The 17,315-nt window shown below is 47.4% G+C and overlaps 1 protein-coding gene across 9 annotated transcripts in view; it reads left to right on the forward strand.

The window, feature by feature from the left end:
* Positions 1–17,315, forward strand: part of LOC4577473 (CLIP domain-containing serine protease B4-like) — a 196,583-nt gene that overhangs the window by 43,815 nt on the left and 135,453 nt on the right. The window lies entirely within an intron of this gene.

Here is a 17,315-nt window from a genome sequence, read left to right on the forward strand (position 1 = left end):
TACGGCGCAGTGAGAAGGCTTTACAGCGCAAAAAAATAAGGACCCATAAGGGTGGAGCATAAAAATCTAAAACAAAAATACTGCCAACGAACGCGCGGACGACCGAAACTGTGCGGAGACGGGGATGACAGGAGATTATTATGATAACTCTTTTTGCGCTTTCATCACCGTATTGGGTGAAAGGGAAGCATGGGGTAGGGAAGGCGGAGAGTGGAAAGAATTGTTTGGCAAAAAAAAGCTTCCCGAGTAACCACTGCCACCCCTAGAACGTGCCGTTGTGAGGCAAAGCTACAGCCAGACAGGTCGCGCTGTTTCGACTAGCCACCAGACCGAAGACGCGACGCTCGTACGGGGTGGAATTTAGAATTGAGCAATGGAATGGATCATAAGCAACAACAGCAGCAGCCAAGGCTGGCTGGCAAGGGAGGAGAAACACACGTCCCGCTAAATGAAGGCATGAAGCAGTCGGGGCAAAAAGGTGAATGGTTTCGGTGTTTCGGGGTGCGCCGCGGCAAAGCAACTTGATAACAAATGGCACGAACGTGTTGAACGTAGGTTCGCGCTGCGTGGAATTTATTATGCGCGTTCTCATCTCATTCTCTCGCTTCGACGACTTTCCCATCGGGCGTCGAAAGTGTGCTGTCCGTGTGGTGTGGCGGTGTGGTGAGGGCTCTGTGGCCACCAAGCACATCTTATCATCGCATTTATTTCGATTTTGGAGAAGAATCGGTTCGAAGGTAAAGGCTTTCATTTAAAGGAAGTAAAACTTAAACAGAGAAAACGACTGTGGGTGGGGTAGGATAGTGGGCGCCCTCGTACCAGCGTTTAAGAAATTTATCTAATGGGTCCTGTTTTGGACTCCTTTTCGTGGGGCGTGCTAGACGTTGTTGGATGGTGCGTTTTGCGTGCGCGCGTGGGTTGGCGAATGGGACAAACCGCAGAAAAGCTGAGGCACACTTCGCGCGGCGATGGTGAATTATTCTTATGGTTTGTTTGGTGTCTTTAGAACTCTTTGTAGCTTTAATGTTATGAGTTGGAAGATGGAAATGGTGCTCGACCGTAAATAATGATGATTTTAATCAGCGGAACTATCTTGATAATCATTTTGTAAGCTTTGGCTAAAGTGGAACACATTTGGTGCCGTGACCAGGATATTCATACAAAAGCTAAACGACTGAAGAGTTATTTACCGTTTACTGCCGATGAAAGAGGATGTTTTTGATAGCTGAAAGAGGTTTTTCGATTAGCTTTTGGTTAAAAAAAAATCAATCAATAAAAGCTTTTATTCGGGAAGGACTTACCATCGCGTATTTCGTTAGCGAAACCCTTCGCTGCCAAGTCTGTGCTGTAATCGGAAGCTACGTCGGTGTTACGTTTCCGAACATATTTCTCCTTTTTTTCTTACAAACTCACTCGCCAAGGTGCACGATGACCGATTTTCCTTTTCCCTGCCCGGTCGCTGTACCAAGCAAACGCCGATCACTTACGTAAATTGAAAAACAATCAACGAAATGACCTTAAACATTCCGAACCCCGTATCCTATGGCGTGCCGGGCTCTAACGTCTATGTGTGTGGGGCTCGTATTTAGTAGCAGCCATAGACATAAACTCCGTCGCGCTGGAGGGCTCGTCACAGGGCAACTGGGTGCACACAAATAGTATTACCAGCAAGTGAAGAAGACAGTGCAGAAGAAGCAATAAGGAAAGCAAAGCAACGATGGTTTCGTTACGCGAAGGCTCGACGGAACGGGAAAGCAGACCACGGGGGGACTGCACATTCCAGCCAGGCGTTGGTCGAGCGATTCCAAGGTGTGCGATGCTTTTTTTTCTCTCCCCATCTGCTTCGCTGTGTTCGCGCACAATATGATGATGCGGTATGCATAAAATGTCAATAAAGTCAAAGTAGCGATTGCGTGCGTTTGGCTTTCTCTCATATCTTCTCAGAGCCAGCTGAGACGCTGGACGGCTCGAAGAGTGGATTATCACGCTAAACGACACTGCGGGATGCTTCCGAACTCGCATCTGTCTGCGTCCGGGGCGAATAACTGGGCGGAAAATGCTACCTTTCCTTCTTTTGCCCAGAATGTCGTGCTAAATATGGTGCAAGTCGGTTTGCCGGTTCGCGTAGAGCAAGCCTCGTGTGAGTGACTAAGAACTAGCGAGAATAGTTCGCATTTGCAAAGACCGGGTCCGAACCGCGGCCAGGGTCCGTATATGTAAATTGTGAGCATCATCAATCTTCGCTCGTTCGCTGGCTGGCTGTGCGGATGTGTAAAGGCCAGTCTGATGGTGCACGCCCGTTATCGGCTGGTTGTATCGTACCACCGGTCGGAAGGATGCATCATAGAAAGCAATTAAATGTGAATCAACGGCGCACGGATGAAGGCAAGAACCGTATCGAGCAGAACCGTTGCATCCTAATGTCTTCCAAACGCACCAATCAGCACAACCAGTCGTTTGTCGTACCTGAGGCTGTTTGCTTTTATACCGACCGAGCCGCGAGGGGGTTTTTTGCTTCTGAAAAGAATATAATAATATGCATTCAGCGATCGCGAACGGAATTATAGACACATTAGCGTTGTAGTCAACGCACGTGCTTCTGTATTATAAAGCTACATAAACTTATTCGTCGAGACTGGGCGAATCGAGACATTGAAAGGTTGCCTTCCCACCGAACCGTCCATACTAACCTTATTTAACATTCAGAGCCTGTGTTCAATGATGGATTAGAATTAAATTTGCGAAAAGGTCTTGTGTTCTGCACAAGAGGTCGCGATCTCGAAAGAGCATTGCACCCATGATAGACAAATTGTTTTAGAGATTACGATTTTAGCTTTAAATCCAATTCTTCTCAAAGTTCATACTATTGATCATATTTTTTAAAATTTAATTCCCCTCCAATCGAAAACGGCATCCAGTGCACCCATGCTGAACAATCCAGCCCAGCGCAGCATCATTCCAATCGATTGCCCTTTTCGCCGAGTTCCCGTCGCATCGGTCGCATTTAAAGCAATTTATGCGTGTGCAACTTTTGTGCATTTATTTATTGCAGCTCTGCAGCGGGCATCATCACCCGCACGCCACGGCCACAATTCATCCCGGAATAGGACCTGCTGCTGTCGCGCGATATTTCGCTTCGTGTATTTGTCTGTCGTTTTGGCCTGCTCCGTCATCCTCCGTCCGTTTATGTCCCATTCTCAAAATGTCTGGGACTGGGACCTCCCGCCTGTCCGCCTGGCTTTCGTGCTCGTACGGTTTGTGACACAGCGGACATGACGAGACGCCTGTTTGGACATTCAAATGCAACAGCCAGTACCGTTGGATGCGTTTCTTTTTTTTGTTTGTCCCCGACTGGTTGTGTGAGCACTCCGAATGCGAAAATCCGAGAGACAGAGGCAGAGACAGCGTGCATGACCTGAGCCCGTGCAGACCACAGTCCGGCACAGCGGCTGTAGAAAGGGCATTCCGAGGTACGAGCAATGCAGGATCACTGAATCAACATTCTGTGAGTTGTTGGTCAAATTGTTCCGGAGCTTTAGCAGACGACTGTACGTGGGTGAGTGGTTGTACGCGGCAGTTGGATAAGTTCTTATCATGCATGCATGCCTCGTCACTTCATCATCATCGTCATCATCATCATCATCGTACTCAGCAGTGGCGTAAATTCCCACCCAGAGTCGGCAATGGGCAAGATTTTGGAATTCGTCGTTCTTCAGAAACTCACTCAGCCCAGACACGGCCACACAATCTGGTACGCAAAGTGGTATTTCAATGACGCTCCTCGATGGACATAACGGTGGTCATTCGAGAACGGAATCTTGAAGCGGAAGACTTGCTTGAAGCTTGAGCGGTTCGGTTGTCATGAGTTTGGAGAACCAGATGCGTCCCAGACTCCAAGCAACGTCCTCGTTGTTCTACCGATAGTGTACACTATGTCGCTTTGATACTATGTTGTGATTGTATGTGCGCACCTCCTAGGCCCAAGCTCGACAACTTGTCAGGGTGTGCGATAAAATCAATAACGACAATAATGACAGACACAAGACGCAAGATGCTGGATGAAACCGGCCCCGGGGTGCTTTTGCTTTGCACTGTTGTTACTGCCTTATTGTAATACGGGTTTTGGGGTGAATGTGGCCGATCGATGGATGGAATGGCAAGCATGGAGACATCAGAAATAATAATCATATCGAGCACTAAAGAGCAACCGGCAAGCAATAATGGCGAACAGTGTAGCTTGCGTCACAGCTTGGGGTTCTTGGTTGCAGCAAAAGCCTCGTGTGGTGGGCGTTGTTGGTTAACTTGTTGGTTTTGCATTGTTGTCATCTCTGTCATCTGTGCGATGGAATGGTGCAACCCACACTTGTAGATGATTGTTGTGCTGTTAATTGAGTTATTAAATATTCTCAGCACACTTTACATGCTATGTTGCGTTAATGTTGTTAGAATAAGATCTTGTTGATGGGGCATTGAAGTATCAAATAATCCTGGAAAACAATTCTCAGTTATTCCTTAACATCCATCAACATAAATCCCAAACCGTATACCGTAGTCTTCCTCACGCTGGGGATCGATTATAGTTCTCGTATGTCTCGCAAACACCAGGCTTGTCTGGACATACTTTTAAGAAAATCAAACCGACGTACGCTCGACGAGCAATTTTGTTCAATTTCCCAAAGGACACGCCCGTCTGCTGATAACCTACCTCCAGGACTCCCTTCATTTTCCCCTTCACAAAAAACCCCGTAGGAGGACAATCGAAATTAAAATTTGCATAAAATATGCTGCACGATTTATTTCTATCGAGACCACCAGCCAGAACGTGTGACAGTGCGTCGGATTGCGGTGTGCATGTGTGCATGCGACTTCGGTATCTAAACTGCTGCTGCAACTAGACCTCCAAAAAGTGGCTTTTTTCATGTGGCCCCAACAGGCGGCATGATCGATTAAGTCGAGCCGATGTGGCCGGTTGGTGACGGTACTAATGTGCCTTTTCCGATCGAACGTGTACGCAAAAGTTCTTCTGATTCGATTGCAGTACGCGCCGAGGGGTAGTGTGACACGTGGCGTCCCGGCTGTGGTCGTCCCGGTCGGTTCGACGCACGTGATCGTCGGCGCTGCATACGAGATTAGAAATTAATTATGAAACTGGAGCAACCCGACCGACCGAGCACTGGAAGCAGCAACACGTCCCACGTTGACCGACGTGTGGAGCCTTCCGAGGAAATGTCCTGCCTCTGGTTCTCACCGTAGCATGCCGGTGTAGATAAGAAAACAATCAAAACTAATTCTCACATCCGGTGTGTCTCCACCGTCGGTGTGTCTGATTGGAAATATGGCGCCATCCTCTGCCTCCTGTCATTTGCTACCGGGCACTAACCAGGATCCGAGTGGTTTCGGGTGCTGATGGATGGGATTTAGCACAGCACGGGTTAGTTGGGATCTGTACGGTTCGTCGATGACCTCAGCATTGATTTGCAAAAACCCCGGTTGCGTATTAGGCGTCGGTTGATGAGCACGTTTAGAGCTCACGCAACGGAAAACGTGTACGCCGGTGATGATGATGATGATCGAATTTGCATCCTTGTCTTCGGCTCTATCTCTCTCGCTGCATGTCCCAGTTATCCGAAGCTTCATATCCAACCACCAACAACAAGTGGTATTTGTTTTCAACGTTTCGTTCCGTTTAGGAGCTTTGGATACATCATGCCAAACAGCTGGCAGCACAGCATCGCAAAAACTGATGCGCGATTATCTACTCACCATTCGCACTCGGGGAGGTGGATCCTTCCAACTTCCTATGAAGGACAGGAGCAACCATATCCAGCAACCGGGGAGATTCACTAATTGGTTTTCCATTTTCCATCCGTAAATGGGCATGTGGTTGGGGTTGCGGCCATTCCCTCCGTTTGCTTCATATTTTCTTTTCGCATATGCATATTCTCCACACACATCTACCACACTGTGCCATATGTTACGGTTGGACTCACACGACACACGTTACCTTCCTCGTCTCACCGCCTCACTGATGCGGATGATGCGGAAAATTCGCCTTTCCATAAACGGTGGAAGAAAACCGCCAGGACCAGCAGCCGTCGGGGGCAGTGGATTGGATCACAATTTGACATATGATGTGTGGCGCTGGCTGTCACCCGTCACCCGTCGGTCGACACGTCTCTGTGGGTAGGTCTCTGGGTTGATGGGTTGGATTTTTCGCTCGCCCCGGGTTCTGGCCGTTGTTGTTAACATTCAACCCTCCCCTTTTCGCGACCCATTTTCTTCCATGCATCTGTCTCGTTCGGTCGGGTCACCATTGGCCGGAAGATATTTTCCAATTTCGGTGCGATGTTCGGTCTCAGCTGGAATGAGGTGTAGCAGCTTTGGAGAGCGCAGAAATACAAGGAAATTGATGATATGATGATGTCAAGTTCAGCTGGTTGAATGGCTGGTGGGATGTTTGATTCGAACTTAAAGAGAAAATCCCAATACGTGTTCACACTAAAAAGCAGGAGAAGTAAATTTTCATGCTTTAGCATTCAAGAGTATTTTAAATGAATTATATCCTGCTCGTCTTGCTGCTCTTTAAAGCGATGACATAATGTATCGCAAGTGTTTTTCGGATCAAAAAGGATACAGCTCGTTCAGCCAGAAACAAACACCAGAGCTAAGGCTTGTTAACGAAGCAATGTCTTGTTTTTACGTTTGCTCACGGAGCCAACAAATCGCATCAAAAGCGTTCGATCCTACGCATCCTGCGGGCCGGAAAATCCTAGCCAGATCCGTCCAACCATTCCAGGTTGAAAGATCAACTGCATGATCATAGGGACGGGATGAGAAAAAAGCTTTGCGTAAAACCCAACATTTCCGCCCAGTCATCCTTGAGGCATTCCTCCAGCACTCAAGGAGCTTTCCTTCTCCTTGATAGTAGAATATATTGATTATTTATTCACTTTCGTACCGGCACCGGCGAGTTTTCCGAGCAAGGTGCGTCGGTGCTTCTTAACTTTTTTTTTGATCCGCTCGCCGATAACTGATACCTAGCACGGGTTCGTTGTTCCTTCCGCCGCTGGGAACCTTCACTCATCACTCATGTTCGTCCTGCACCTTGGAAGCGTTCGAGTTTTTCGGCTAGATAATGCTCAAGGGCTTAGCGGAGCCTTCGCGGGCAATTGGTACGTCTTTTTTCTCCCTTTTCTTCGTTTCCTAGCTTCAAAATCCAACAACCACGACGAGTGAAAGGAAAAGTTGGTACATTTCTTTTGTTTTTTTTTTTCGCTCAAACAGTGCCGCAGGGTGAACGAGCGCAAAGCAAAAAAAAACTTTGTTTGCCATTAGTTTGATCCAATGGATTTATAGAAGCCTACACACTTTGTTCCCCATCTCCAGTGGAATTCATGCGGTTGCTTCTCCACATCGGCAAAACGGATGCTTATGCTGAGTTTTCTCAGTGCTTTCCTTTGTCCTGCCTTCCGGAGCGTCCTGGTACCGTGGGCCCGTGTCGTTCGCATTTCCTTCCTTTCGCACCCAGTCAATCACTTTCACTCGGCCTGTGTCCGTGTGTCTGGTGCGATCAGCGTTGTGGGGAGTTGGAAGATTTCGCTGTAGTTTGTGTATGTGTGTAACTTTTTCATGCCTTCTTTTTTGTTGTTGCGAGGGGTTTTCTTCTAGTGTGTTGTGCTGCAACAATTTAGCTGCCCGTTAGACGGCTCTTTGTTCGCAAAGGAGAAGGTTTGTGTTCCGAAAAACAGCTCACGGGCATTGAGTTTTCCTCTCTATTCCGTCATTTCTGTTCTGGATGGGGGAAAACACACTCACACGCACACACACACGCACACACTATAGGTAGTGAAAGTGACGCGAAGAGTGATAGGCATTGTTGGAATTAGAGTATTTATTTGCACGAAGAAAGCATCGAGCAGGAAAAAAGAGAAAAGAAAAGCGTCTTGCTATATCCTACCGACGGCGAAGAAGAAAAAGTTGGATCAATAGGTGGAAAAAGGTGAAAGTTTTTTCTTCTTCCACCATTACCCTTTCGTCCTCGTGCGGCTGATTGAGTCTGACCCACAGGTTCTTAGCATGCAGCTGATACTGGTGCCCAATTTCCATCGCAACTTTTCTATATCCTCCTATATGTGTGTGGGAGTTTTTTTCTCTCTCTCTCTCTCTTGTTTTTCCCTCCCGGCGATTTCGTTTGCGTGGGTTTGGGCAATCGGGCCTCTCGGCGCAGCCTTGTAGTGGAAGTTTCGCGTGTGAACACCGATCAGTTCCCGCGTCAGGCAAATGGTGTGTAGGTGCTTTGTTTTGGGGGCAATTTCTTGAGAATGAATTGAGCAACGATTGTGCCGGCGCTATTGCTATGGTAATGGGAAGATGGGAAGGCAGTTTTTCCTTGCACTTGCCCGCTGTGTTCTGGCGGCTTGTTGTGTTGTGTGCTGCAGGCGATTCTGATTCCGAGGCACTGGCAGGGGCTTAGAGTTTGAAGAAGAGCTTATTAGTTTGGAATAGTTTTCGGGCGAAACTTTCACTGAAAACTTGCATCAGGCTTTTTGTTTATGTTTTGCTCTTGACTCTGTTGTCTTCGCTAGATTCGTTCATTTTCCGAAGAATTGCTGATAATCCTTATGAAGCACACATAGCTCTTGTAATATGAATTGCCTCTTCTTGGAAAGACTTTAGCTCAGGGCAGTTTCAGAAACTAATGCTATTCTAAACATGTTAATCCCGAATGTTCCTACTTGCAGCAATCGATCCGCCTGCTTTGATCGTGATCGATTAGTCTTTAATGCCTCCATCATGTGGGTTTCGAGCGGCGGTTTTAGTTAGATGCATCAGTACGATAAGAGGTGTGTTAGAATGTTTTCTCGCTTACGTGTTGAAAGGGTCGAAACCACACAACTATGGGATTCTCAATAGGTGCGAGGCGTTTGCGAGCGTATCTGCTTACATGTTTACATTTTCTGCACCGAAATCCGACATCGATATCCAATAACATGCGCAAGAATGCGTCTAATCACCTCGTGCTTATCGTTTCCCTTGGGCAAATCGCTTGTTTTCTCCCTTATCTGTTATTCAAAAGGCTCACATCACTCGTCGTAAGGGAACAACAGCTCCCGAACCGTAGGTAATTCAATTTCATCGATCAAATCGAACGGTTAAATAAAGTACGGCTAAATGTCAATCCACTTCCGGTGAGTGCCTACCTTCTTCACCCCTTCCCCTCCCGCGCCAAAGATTTTGCCCGTGACATTTCGACTGATTCATATCAAATTACGAAACGTCCAAATCCCATCGCTTATTATGCTGGTGGATTGACGATTGACGATAAGTTACGAGTTCGCGCTACCTTCGTTGTGAGCGCCCCAATGTTCGGTGCATTTAATATTTGATTTCTTGAGCCTTCGCCAACACACGACACAGAACAAGGGGTTCCAGTAGGCTAGTTTCCCTTGGGGAGGGCAGTGTTGGCGATGGAGATGGGGACTTAATGAGACATTGTTCGATACGGTTATGGTGGGAGGCAAAAAAACAAATAAATGCGTGTAACTGGGCCCCGTGCTGCGACATGCGTTTGATAAGACATGTGGAGGGGACGTCGACAGTGTTTGATTAGCGTAAATAGCGTGCGTTTCCATGCGTGATGCGTTTTTTTTTCGTCGATGTCGTTGGGCATTATGGATGTCGGCGACATTGATCGGTCTGTAAACGATGGGTTGCAAGATGTGTAGCGATAAGGGCTTGTGAAGATTTGTTTATTGATATGGTTTTTCGGGACATGTCAAACTAAGAATCAGTTGTACAGGTGCTGTTGGAAAGAACATTGCTATTTGAGATGGTATTATTCCTTCTGTTGCGTTTCAAATGCTGTTTTTAGAAAAAAAATGATCCATTGAAGTTCTACAATATCTTGATGATTCTTCTGTTGAAAAGAATACTAATAAAATGAGAATTAGTTGTTAAATTAATTAAGTCTTCACGATACAATGGCATTCCAAAAGTGGAATGTTGACCTAAGCGTATTGTTCGGTATGTGTTAATACCATCGCCTTACTCTTTACAATAATTCAAACGCCTTTCTTCGCCTACTGTTGTGCACACTTACGGAAGCCAACCATTCCGATCGTTCCATCAAAATGCCGCCAAAGACATCTTCATCACTTCCCAGCTAAAAAAAATGAGATCTCTTTCTTTACCTCTCGTCACCGATTCCGCATCCACGACTAGGCCCTAATTCCGATTCCAAAGAGACAGAAAGTAAACCCTTAGCGAAAGGATTACCCACCGGTCTTGTTTGATTCCACTCGAGCGGCTTCCCCAGCACGGAAAATGCAATCACAAAAGGAGAATAAATTATTTATTATTAATTGCTAGAAAAGACTACTACGCGAGACGCGCCCGAGGAGGATAAGTGAGTTGCTCGGAATTCCTCCTTAAATGACGCTCCTTCAAAGAGCGGCGGCACATGAAAAATCTTACTCGCTTAAAATGTTATTCGTTCAGATGGGTTTTTTCTCTCTCTCTCTCTCTCTCAATTTCTCCCATCTTCTTACTCACCTTCACTTCCATCAAAAGCTTTAGATATCGGTACGGGCGAAGAAGCGGTGCTGCATTTCTATCGCAAGCGAACAGTTTTGAAGAGTTCGTCGCATCACCGGCACCAGCGGTTTTTCAAACGTCTTAATCATCAACTCCTCCCCACGGCACTGGTCCTGGTCTGTACAGGGACCGCGAGAAGAAAATTAAAAGTGAACACCAAAAAGTGCCGAACGCAAAGTGCCGAGCCCCGAAATATCAAGAGCGAACTTTGAGTTTGAGAGGCTCCGAGGGGCTGGCCTTATCCCACCTAGGACAGTCCTAGAAGAAAGCCTGCCGCACTGTGAATCGTGTGGCTTTAGTCATAATCGTGCTGTCCGGATGGGCCCGGTTTTTGGGATTGTGTCGTTTTTTTCCGTCCGACTGCTCGAGACATAATTTAAAAATGGCTTCAAAAGTGGACTCATCTGTCAGGTCGGGCGCATCGCCGCTAGATCGTCGTCTAGTTCGACGAGAATTCGTGATCCACAATCGTTTGTAGCGGGCGAGATTTATGTGGTCGATATGGCCCCATACATCCCGTAGCTAACAACACATGTCCTAGAGTGGTGCGCGAAACGTCCGACACTTTGGAGCGTGGTTTTGAGAGGCCTTTGCTTCAAAAGACTTTTGTTCCCCTTCCCTGAATGTCGGAAGTGACAAACGAAGGCTTTGATAGAAGTTGAAATGGAAATGTTCCAGCCACCAAGAATGGGAAGAATGAATAAACAACCAATGACCTCATATCTAGGCCTCATTTCAGTCTTTTTTGTAGACTTGCTATGCCCTCCACTTTTGTTGTCTGCACCGACCATCCCAAAAAACGCTCAAAATCCTGTTCTTTGAAAACTGTCTCCCTTTTCCAAACATTGTCGTCCAATAAAGATAAGCCCATCATTTATCTTCCCGGGCACCAGGCTATGCCAAGTAAACGAAAGGTGCTGGTATTGCCCCTGCTTGGGACAATTAAATTATTAACTCTGATAATGAAGGCACTGTTCGTTCGGGCAGCTTTATTGGTAAGATGTACGGTGGTTGAGCGCTTGTTTTGCTTTTACTTCGTCCACCAGCCGTGTGATCACCGTTCATAATCGTTCTGTTTTCTTCCTGCCCCAAAAGAATGTCCTCACCGGGCTGGATGTGTTAACGAGGATCAAAGCGACGATTTGGATTTTAAAAGCTTCCCGCAAGAAAAATTGGACCAAGAATTTAAATAATTAGCGCTACGATTAGATAGCAACGTTCCCCGTTCGGTTATTCGGTGACGGGAAAATAGAGAGTTATGCAATTTTTCTTTCCACTGCCGGTTGAAACGCAGGATTTGTTTCTCCCACAGTTACTTTTTGCTGTGCGTTCAGTTTCAATGTTCAAGCCTACCTGTTCTGCCCTCGAGTTTGGGGTTGGGGCTCCCGCAAATTAACGCCGTCATTTTTTCCCGGATTATCGTGCGGTCCGTGGTCAGTGTGGGGTTTAAACGAACCTCCCGAAGCTTGGTAATAGGGAATGCCCATGATGGAGACGGTAGAAGCTCTTCCCGCAGCTGCCCCGATCCAAACACGAGGGTATCCTTCTTAGATGGGGAGCAAATGTTGGATCAATTAGTTTATTAGCATTAGTCGGCAGGTTCTTTGGGTGGCTGTTTTTGCGTGTCCCTTTTTCCTGCGGGTTTTGTGTGTGTGTTGTCGTCAACGTAAAAAAAAAGCGAAGCGCAAAAACAGGCTATCTGTGGCACGGGCGAGGAATTCCGCTGCTTCTTTTTAATGTGTTCCCGCTTCTAGCTTCCTCGCGGCAATCATTACGGACGCCTAAACGGCTCCCTCGATCGGGGCGAGGGCTTCGCTCGTCAAACTTTCGTAATGTTCTTGCGCTTTTGCGCTGGGTGGTAGGTTACGTCGCCCCAAAACCAGTCCTCGGCTCGGAGGCCGGAGAATCAAAGCAGCAAAGAATGACATTGGCACTGCTCCCATAACCCCTGCACGCACCTCCCGGGTTCGGGTTTTCGGGGCGAGAAACAGGTGCTGTGGCGCGATGACCGGGCTTCAACATAATTAAGTTATTTATACAAATTATTTCTTCCTGCCGGAGAAGCGCTTGGAAGTCCCTCGTCCCAGTTAAAACAACACCCCAGACAAAAGGCCGTAAGTGTGCTTATGTGTGTGCGTGTGTGTGTTTTGCGGCTTTGTTTAACATATTTCTAATTCTTATGACACTGCCCTCGGCCGCTGAAAAGCTCCAACCGTGTGAACGACTTTTTCGTGCGGTGTGGCTTAGCTTCTGGTTCGGCAGGGGGGCAGCAGGGCAATTTATGCGCAAACTGTTGGCAAAACCCATCGCGATCTGGAGGGCAACCATGTGCGCGCGGATAGAATTAATAGAGCCTGGAATGGGCTTTTGAATGAAACAAGCAGCACGTTTGCGGAGCTTCCTTCTAATTAGGTGTGTAGAAGGGAAATTTACGAGCACGCGCAGGAAAGTGTTTGGAGAACTTCGCACAGGGGAAAATGAATTGTGTTTGAGTGATCGTTTTGAAGTTTTAAAACAGCGAGAAAAGATATACATGACGACATTTAAATCTAGTTTGACGAAACTGTATCAACCGTGGAATGAAAATGCCATCACGAGAAAGCCACGACACATTCGATTGCCATTTCAAGCTACCCGATAAGAATGCGCTAAATTCACACATAAACTTTTACGATCCACCAAAGCGGTTATGAATACATCCCACCATCCTTCCGGAGCGACACAAAAGAAACCAATCGCCAAATATTGTTTCCCAAATGGCAAGCGCAGAATGGCTTTCTTTTTACGACGCGGGCCCAGGCGCGTCATCGCACCGCTGATTCGTGATCTGTCAACGGCTTCACGATCGGAGGGCCGCAGGATCGAGCATCGGCCATCGTTCGCTGCTGACCGTTTGCCCCGGCGACTCCGATTGTTATCTATCACAGTCGTGCGTGAGGGCAACATTTCGCTTTGCGTGTTCAGCGCAACGCAACGCATGCACAAGGAAATAAAGCGAAGCGATCATAAAAGAGAAAATTGAACGACCAAGAATTGGAGGTGTGCGTGTGTGCCCACAAAAAAAAAAAGCGGAAAAGGAAAAGCACACTGCCCTCAAGGCGGGAGGTATTTTTCAAACGCGGGCAAACGCGACAGCACACCGAAAACATAAAAATGACCAACATGAATTAAAGCTTCGCTTCTCACAGGCAACACACAAACACACAAAAAAATGGACGGGATGGCAGAAAAGGGACCTGTGGTGGACGTTGAATTGCCGTAAAGGCGAACCGCATACGCGCACCACCACTCCGCCCGAAATACGCTCCCGGTGATAATCATTAAATTAGCTTAATCCGCATGCCTGTCGCTGGAATATTACGAACGATCGATTCGACCGCGTGGCGTAATCGAAAAACGCACACAAACGGATCGGTTTCCCCTTTTTCGGTTGATTATCACGCAATAGCGTGGTTGGCGTTCTGTGGACTGCTGCAGGGAGTTGGTGTATTCGGGGTGGAAAATCCGTTTTTGTTTTAAGAACGCCAACCTTTCCCCATTACAAGCCGTTCTTATCGGCTTCGGTCTCGCTCCGGTTTATGGCCAGAAGCCATCAGCGATGGCCGAAGAGAACGCAACTGGCTGGTCTGGAAACAGGTTCAGGGAGCGGAGAGACTCTCGGTCAGATTCGGTTAAAGCTACCGTCGTATTAATTGCAGTTAATTAGCTCACCGAAAATGGAATCGATGCTAGGCACACCGAAACCACGCTCGGACGTCCATAATTCTATGAAATATTTCCATTCGCTTCGGTACGATTGTCATCCATTTTTCCAATCAGTTCACTCGTCCAGCAAAGTGCCACAAGAAACGGCGACCGATCGCGCCAGAATCCGGATCCCTATTTCGATGACAATAAATACATCGGTGCTACCCCGTTCTTGCCTGCTCTCCTTCGCACGCACTTCGGAGCTCATTCTTCGGTTTGCTTCGCCGTCCACCGCCTTGAGGGCGAGCTGAACAAATTTTATCGATTCGATGACGATTATAATGGTTATGTCTGGTCGTTTGTTAGCGTATTAGCCGCGGTTGAGCGAGAGAGCATTTCTTTCGCTTTCCTCACGGATCTTTCACGGGGCGTTGGGCCCTCTGACGGTTCCTCGCCGAAGCTCCATTGCTGCCGCAGAGTTGGTTCAATTGATGATGAGCTTATTTCATTTCGGGATGAAGGCGGTTGCTGTGTGGACGTGAAGATTAAGAGGTGTTCTTGCGCACGCGGTAAGACGCGGTCCCCTTTTTTTCCTCTCTATCTCGGGACGTCCGTGGTCCGTCAGTCCGATGACTTCATAAGCCAAACAATGAGCATTTTCGGGCCCGGCAGCGAGCGGGACGGAATTATCTGCGGCATTAGCGGTGGTGGCAGCGTTTGCCCTGCGACCGATCGAGCCAATCGTGCCGGGCCCTAATGAGCAACTAAGCGTACAATTGCGGGATTGGAATTGGTTTGTGGGGAACAGAATGGCCACAGCGCAGGTAATCTGATTAAGACGCTTGGCCCCGAAATGTTGGCTTTGGTTCTGGCGGATTCGTTCCATCAGCGGCGTCTCCCTCTGGTTGGCGGGGGGGGGGACAGATAATTTGTGTCACGAACCTGAAAATCCCGAGCGGGAAGGGCCGCGCATCATTGTCCGGAGCTGGCGTGGCGCTGTGGCAATGTTAGAGGATTTGTTCTTAACGCTAGAATAAACGCACGGAATGCATTGAATGTGGTTCATCATCGTTGGCAGGCTTAGTGTAGACTGCTCTTTTTCGTTTGTTTTGCTTTGGCAGCGTGGAGACAGGACAGGAGACAAGGTGTGAAGGTGTCAATCATCTGCGGGTGAGCATTAAGTAGCCAAAACACAACGGAGAAAATTAAGCTGCATGAAAACGTCTTACGATCACAGCTAAACCTTTCTTTGCCTAGACAAAGATGACAGGAATAGACTTGAAAATGAAGGGGTAAAAGTCAGGAGTTTGTCTGTTGGTAGCACTGGATAACAGCTCTACTAAAAACCGTTGATTTTGACCATAAAAATGACACAAATATTATCTTACCTACTCTTCATGGAATACTTGCGTCATTTACTTTCTTCAGTTTGAACAATTTTTAAAGTCTTCCACTCGAAAGTTTTTGTTTTCATTTCATTTGCATTCACCAAAACAGTAATATTATGACCACAGGCAGACAGCTTTGTTGACTAGCGGAGAGCCCGGGCAAACACTTCACCAGCACATTAGTGCGGGCACAACCCCGGAGGTCAGCGTCGTGCGATCACTTTCCCTTCTTCTAGATTTGACGCGTAGGCTGTATTTAAAAAAGTTGGGAGAACGTCTCCCAAAATGTGTCGGAGCAACGGCCAAACCGCCCCCTGCTAGAGAGATAAACATACCGATACACACAAACACACACAAAAACCAGCGTTTGAAGCCGAAAATTTCACGCTTCTAAAAAATGTGCCACCGCGTCGTCGTCACCGCCTTGTGCCAAACACTTTTTTTTCGAAAGTGACGACAATCGGTCTTCGATCTCGTCTACTTCGAGCTGATGAGGACCTCCCAGGCACCTCTCCCGCAGCCCAGCAAAGCACACCAGGGTTACATCACGCTAGACGTAAAATCGAAAACCGGCACGTACCCGCCCCCGAAAAAAGAAGGGAACACCTTCCACCGGACTGGTTCCACTGGCTGGCGGGCTGGTTGGTGCATTCTGTGGCCCCCGGGAACAATCCCCGGGAAGTGCCATGATCGTGAAAGGTTCCCCCAGCTTTGGCAAGGCGGCGTTCGGGTAGCTTTTTGTTGTTTGGCTGGCGAAAGGAGGAGAGAGCAGCAGCAGGGAGAGTTCGCCCTTCACGTGACGAGCGGTGCTAAGGGCGGCCGGCGCGATATCGATCATTTCGAGGGAATGGTAAATGTCAATGGTTTAATTTCCATCGTGTTTTTATTATCAAACACAGATGAAACCCGAAATCGATCCACGACGCGGAGTAAAAGGTCTGTGCCGGAGGAATCTCTCCCGCACGTCGGTGCATCGTAAACGTTTAGCCAAAAGTCAACAAATGCCAGTTAAACGAGGAGGATGCATTTGTTCGTCGAAGGAAAGTGAGAAAAGAAATGAATCCAAAATGTCCAGCCTCATCATGATCTTGCCTCTTGGAAAGCATCACGATCGCATCAATTAGGAAACAGAATAGTTGCGAGCGTGATTGAAAATGGTACGAAATTCCTGACCCATTAAAAAACGTGGCTTCTCATGAGACATCCCCCAAAATGGGATTATTTCTACCACCGCCAATGTTTCGCTTGATCGTCCATCCGTGGGGCAATTGATCTCCACCGTTGAAATCGCGCTACACGCGGACCCCTCCGGACCAATTACGCGCTTATTGGTTTATTGGACCGTACAATTAATTATAAAAATGTCAGCGATCGATTTTTAATGAGTTTATGAGGAGCTGTGGAAGCCTTTCGAGCCTCGGGCCCATGATAGAGGCATTGTGTTTTGTAATACCAACGGGTAATAACTTTTTTATTTGACCTTTTATGAGAGCGCAATAGTGGGTCGTAAAATGTTATGCAACTTGCTATCCGTTTGGTCAACAAATTTGTACTGCGTACTTGCGGAAAAAGCAGAGTTCTTAATGACTTCTTCACATCAGGAAATCTTTGAATGAGAATGAAGGATAACTGCAATCGAAACGATCA

The sequence above is a fragment of the Anopheles gambiae genome, chromosome 3 (genome assembly GCF_943734735.2).
Source record: "Anopheles gambiae chromosome 3, idAnoGambNW_F1_1, whole genome shotgun sequence".
NCBI classification, from domain to species: domain Eukaryota; kingdom Metazoa; phylum Arthropoda; class Insecta; order Diptera; family Culicidae; genus Anopheles; species Anopheles gambiae.